The sequence below is a fragment of the Rhinolophus sinicus genome, unplaced genomic scaffold (genome assembly GCF_036562045.2).
Source record: "Rhinolophus sinicus isolate RSC01 unplaced genomic scaffold, ASM3656204v1 Contig146, whole genome shotgun sequence".
In the NCBI taxonomy this organism is placed as follows: domain Eukaryota; kingdom Metazoa; phylum Chordata; class Mammalia; order Chiroptera; family Rhinolophidae; genus Rhinolophus; species Rhinolophus sinicus.
This window is the reverse complement of record NW_027423945.1, coordinates 1-5497: the sequence shown is the minus strand read 5'-3', so window position 1 is coordinate 5497 and position 5497 is coordinate 1. Positions and strand designations below refer to the sequence as shown.

The 5497-nt window shown below is 39.5% G+C and overlaps 1 pseudogene; it reads right to left on the bottom strand.

The window, feature by feature from the left end:
* Positions 1 to 1235: 1235 nt before the first annotated feature.
* LOC141569916 (GTP-binding nuclear protein Ran pseudogene) lies at positions 1236 to 1852 on the bottom strand (annotated as a pseudogene).
* Between the last annotated feature and the right edge of the window lie 3645 nt (positions 1853 to 5497).

Genomic DNA, 5497 nt, shown 5'->3' with positions numbered 1-5497 from the left:
TTTGTGCAGAATTGGTATTAGATCCTCTTTGAATGTTTGGTAGAATTCACTAGTGAAGCCATCTGGTCCTGGACATTTGCTTTTGGGGAGGTTTTAGATGATTGTTTCAATTTCCTTAGTGTTGATTGGTCTATTTAGATTTTCCAGTTCTTCGTGATTCAGTCTAGGAAGGCTATATATTTCTAAGAAAGTGTCCGTTTCTTCTAGGTTTCTTCTTGGTATTCTTGTATGATCCTTTGTATTTCTGACTACCACTCTGCCTTTATCCAATCATCTATTGAAGGACACTTTGGTTATTTCCATGTCTTGGTCACTGTGAATAGTGCTGCAATGAACATAGGGGTACAGATATCTGTTTTCCGATTTTTGGGGAAGGTACCCAGAAGAGGGATTGCTGGGTCATATGGTAATTCTATTCTTACTTTTTTGAGGAACCTGCATACTGTTTTCCACAGTGGATGCACCAAATTACATTCCTACCGGCAGTGTATGAGGGGTCCTTTTTCCTATGGGACTTTTTCAAATGACTAGTGCCCAGCCCCAGCAAAGCACCCCTTTCGCTGATCCTGAAGTCCCCACTTCTGACTCACTGCATTAGAGGAATTCCCCAGAAAATAAGGACACAGACTCGAAAACTCATCATTCCCACTGTTACATAAGATAATTCTGGAAGTTCTAGCCAGGGTGACATAAGTCAGAAGACAGAGAAAAGAGGTATAATTATCCTAGAAGGGAGCATAAATCATTGTTCAGCTAAATTTTATTTTTTGATACTTGAAATACAACTTTATTCTGACTCTAAATGAAAAGGAATGGGAATGACAGTAACAAACAAGATTTCCCCACTGAATATTGTGAAGTGACTGTAGCAGTCTTATATTTGAAACTCAATAAGGAAACACCTGTGTTCCAAAACAGCTAAATATGCAGGTTCAAAAAAGGAAGGTCACACTCACTCCAAAGCCCATCCATCTCCTTCAGCATCCAAAGAGTAAGCACATGTTCTGCTATGTAATAAAGTGGCAAACACGCTGCACCACTGACATCACAGGACAGTGGCCTGTAAAACTAGACTTCTGGTGCTGGCCCCAGCTTCACTTTCACAGGTCATCATCCTCGTCTGGTAGAGCAGTTGTCTGAACAACCTAGAGAGAGAGAGAGATCGTGACACTCCCGATGGGGCTGTTGGGAATATGTCCACTCCAACAGCAGGAACCCAACCAGACCTCGCACCTCTAGGTCATGCTCCTACTGTGCTGCCAAGCTGGGTCCATAACAACCTCAGGTGGGGCAAGGGCAGGCATGGCAACAAACTCCAAGTTAGGGTCTCCGATGAGTTTTCGAGCAAGCCAGAGGAAGGGCTTTTCAAAGTTGTAATTACTTTTGGCAGAGATGTCATAGTACTGAAGATTCTTCTTTCGGTGGAAGACAATTGATTTTGCCTTCACTTTCCTGTCCTTAATATCCACTTTGTTGCCACACAGCACGATGGGGATGTTCTCACATACTCGTACCAGATCTCTATGCCAGTTAGGCACATTCTTGTAAGTAACTCTCAAAGTTACATCAAACATTATAATGGCACACTGGGCTTGGATGTAATAGCCATCTCTCAGTCCACCAAATTTCTCTTGACCGGCTGTATCCCATACATTGCACTTAGTAGGTCCTCTGTTGCTATGGAACACGAGGGGATGGACCTCAACTCCCAAGGTAGCTACACACTTCTTCTCAAATTCATCAGTCAGATGACGTTTCACAAATGCAGTTTTTCCGGTCCCACCATCACCAACCAATTCAAGTTTGAACTGAACTTGGGGTTCTCCTTGGGCAGCCATCGTGATGTTACTTCCAGAAATGCCTCCGGGCCCGTCTGAGCCATTCAGCTAAATTGATGCTAGATCTAAAAATGCCCAAAGAGAATGCCTGGGGAAGCTATTCCAGGCCAGGAGAAACTTCAGTTAGGCCGCTGGATAGTAAGTACGCAAAAATCAACAACCTTTCTACATCCCTACTGTAGTCGCTTAGAAATTAGAATGGAAACAAAGTCCTTTCACAAAAACAACAAACTCTCATATATGAAGCAATAAGCATGCTATGAAAAGCGGGAACCTGTATGATGAAAACTCCTCAACTTTACCAACAGCCAAAAAGAAGACATGGAGAGCTACCCTCCCAGATGGGAAGATGACATCTTGCAAAGTCGTTCAAACTTCTTAGATTAATTTGCTGGCCTAATGTGATTCTGAGCAAAATGCTGATGATAAAATAGCAAATGAAAAAAGAAACATGGGTAAAAACCCACACATGTTAAGATTGCTGCATTTCATTGTGTATGAACTTTATATCCAAAGAAAACCACGGTAAACAAGTATGGATCGCTAGTTAGGGAATGCTTGCTGAAATACTTACGCGAGACACGTACTGATGTCTGCCATTCACTACAAAATGCACCAAAGAATACGTTGGATTGGTTGATGGATAGAGGATGGACAAACAGGTAGATGTGTGAAAAAGGAAACCTAGTAAAATGGTAATGGTAGAATCGAGGTGGGAAGCGTTTGCGTGTTAGCTGAAAAAATGTTTTCAAACTTGTTGAATATTTGGAAGTTTTCAGAATAAAACATTAGGCTTCCCTCCTCATGACCATGGCTTTGAGCACCTTCAGGCCCCTGCAAGCCTCAAAGAGCAACGAAAACCAAAATGCATACATATAAAATATGATACCAATTTTTAAAATGTAAGCTGAAAAAAGACAGGGAGGAAATGGGCTAAAATATTAACTGTAGTGAAATTACACATGGCTTTAATTTAGTTTTCATACTCCATGTACTGACCAAGTCTTCTTTTATGAAATCCATGTACCACTTTTATCATGAAAACAGTATCGCCTGCCCACTCACCCGCCCTCTGGCCCAGTGAGAAAGATCCACCAGGTGGCAGCATCTCCCCAGTTGTGCTTCCCTCCTCAGGACCGCGGCTGGGAGCGCCTGCAGGCCTCCACGCCCTGATCACAGCTCTCCAGCTAGGACCTAACCGACCCCTGACTCATTTATTTGGAGTCCTCATGTTGCAGCCCCGCCCCATCTTCATCTTTGCCGATCTTTGCCGATCACGGTGCTTCTTTCATCCACACCCTCCGGCTTTCTATAGTGTTTGTCAGTTATTTAACATTTCTTATTTTAAGTGATCTTTGTCCAGAAACTAAAAGGAACAATTTACAATTTTTTTCTATGTAATAATGTAAAAATACCTGCAGGCAGAAAAAAAAACACCCACAGATAAAGAATTATAAAATGACAATTGAGAAATATATTTGCAACATACGTGACAAAGGGCTGATTTACCTAATTTATGCAGAGCTCAAAATCAAAAGTTAAAAAAAAGATGAAAAGGGCCAGTCTGGTGGCTCAGGCAGTTAGAGCTCCGTGCTCCTAACTCCGAAGGCTGCCAGTTCGATTCCCACATGGGCCAGTGGGCTCTCAACCACAAGGTTGCCAGTTTGACTCCCGCAAGGGATGGTGGGCTGCACGTGCACCCCTGTAACTAGAAAACGGCAACTGGACCTGGAGCTGAGCTGCCCTCTCCACAACTAAGACCGAAAGGACAACAACTTGAAGTTGAACGGCACCCTCCACAACTAAGATTGAAAGGACAACAACTTGACTTGGAAAAATGTCCTGGAAGTACACACTGTTCCCCAATAAAGTCCTATTCCCCTTACCCCCCCCAAAAAAGATGAAAAGATTAAAAACCCAATAGAAAAAAAGATGAAGTAAACAAAAGGATACAAAGAAACATAAATCACTAATAAACAGGGAGAAAATGTTGAACCTCACTCAGAATAGAAGAAATGCAAACCAAAACCGTCATGGGCTATAATTTCCTACAAACTGCCAACAGTGAAACGATACCTGCTGGTGTTGGGACTGGGGATTGATTGGGAAAGGAGTATTGTAAAACATTAAGTGAGGCAACGTTCTGAAGGAAAATTTGACATCTGTTAAATTTATAAATGCGTAGCCATTTAGCAAGACCCTCTTTGGAATTTACACTATAGAAATATTTATGTAATATCACTGAATATGCATATATATACACATATATGATATTCATTGCAATATTTTCATCCTAGCAAAAACAAAACAAAATCTAAAAACAAGAGAGAACTTGAAGCAACCAAAGCATCTGAACAGTATTTTTTAAATAAGAAGAGGCTTGATGATAGGTAAACAAAGCAAAAATTAGGTATCAAAACCAAGGTCAAGGTTAGCACCCAAATAGCAGAAAAGTTGACTTTATGTGGAGAGAACGACTGCACCCTGTTCTATCTTCCCTAGTTAGATTCTCAGAATCCTGAGTCAATGGTAAAGTGACATTATGGGTGATTTTTTTCTTTCTTTGTACTTGTCTGGGTACATTCAATTTTCTATAATGAGCATGGATTAATTTTTAATAATGTTATATGTAGTATCTTTATCAATGTGTAAAGAACACCTCGGAGTTTATAAACGACTGTACAATCGTAAAGCATTCTTCTATTTCTCCACTTGAGGGCAGCATAAGCATATCAAATATAAAAATAGTTTCAAGGTATTTGGTCTGAAATTGAACCTGCTGTTAATTCAGTTATTTTGACATACTACTTGCACAAACAAATTTTTCATTAAATTGTTTATTTTTCTGATAAAATGACTATATAGTCATTATATAAATTGATATATAGGAGAAAACACATTACCTATAGTTACACTACTCAGATATAGCCAAGGTTGACAATTTGGCATTTATCTTCATTTATGACGTGATGGAAAGAGGAAGCTATGCATTTTTAAAATAAAATGTGTCCCCCGAAGTATATGGCCATACCACCTTGAATGTGCCCGATCTCGTCTGAAAAGAAAATGTGCCCCCTTTACAATTGTTTTCTAATCTACCCTTTCGCCTCAAATGTCTCCTGAGCATTTCCGTTTCCCTAAATTCTTTGATATGGTGGTTCTTAAAGGCTGCCTGCTGTTCCAGCTTGTGGACACAATGTAACTTACTTAACTGATTTAAATTGGCCATTTAGGCTGTTTTAACTGGCTTTAAATTATAAAACTTCCCCAGGCATGGAAAAATGTAACTATCACCCAGCTAATCACTACTTAAATTTGATACAGGTTAATTTTTGCCATCTTTGCTTCAGATATTTTTTAAAAGAAAAGTTTACAAGCAGATTTGAAGTTCTCTCTATCCAATTAATTCCTATCCTTCCTAAAAGTCACCTCTAATCTGAAGTTGGTGTTTATTTTTTCTTATCCTTCATCTCAGGTTTTAATTCAAAAGTGTGTTCCATAAACAATATAGTATTGTTTGAGTTTTTAAATTCTACAAATAAATGTAATCGTGAGTTCATATCCTTTACTCACTTCACATTATGATTTCAAGATTTAACCATGTTGATAAAGACCTACTTAATTGCAACTGCTTTATTATGATTTAGAAATATCACTTA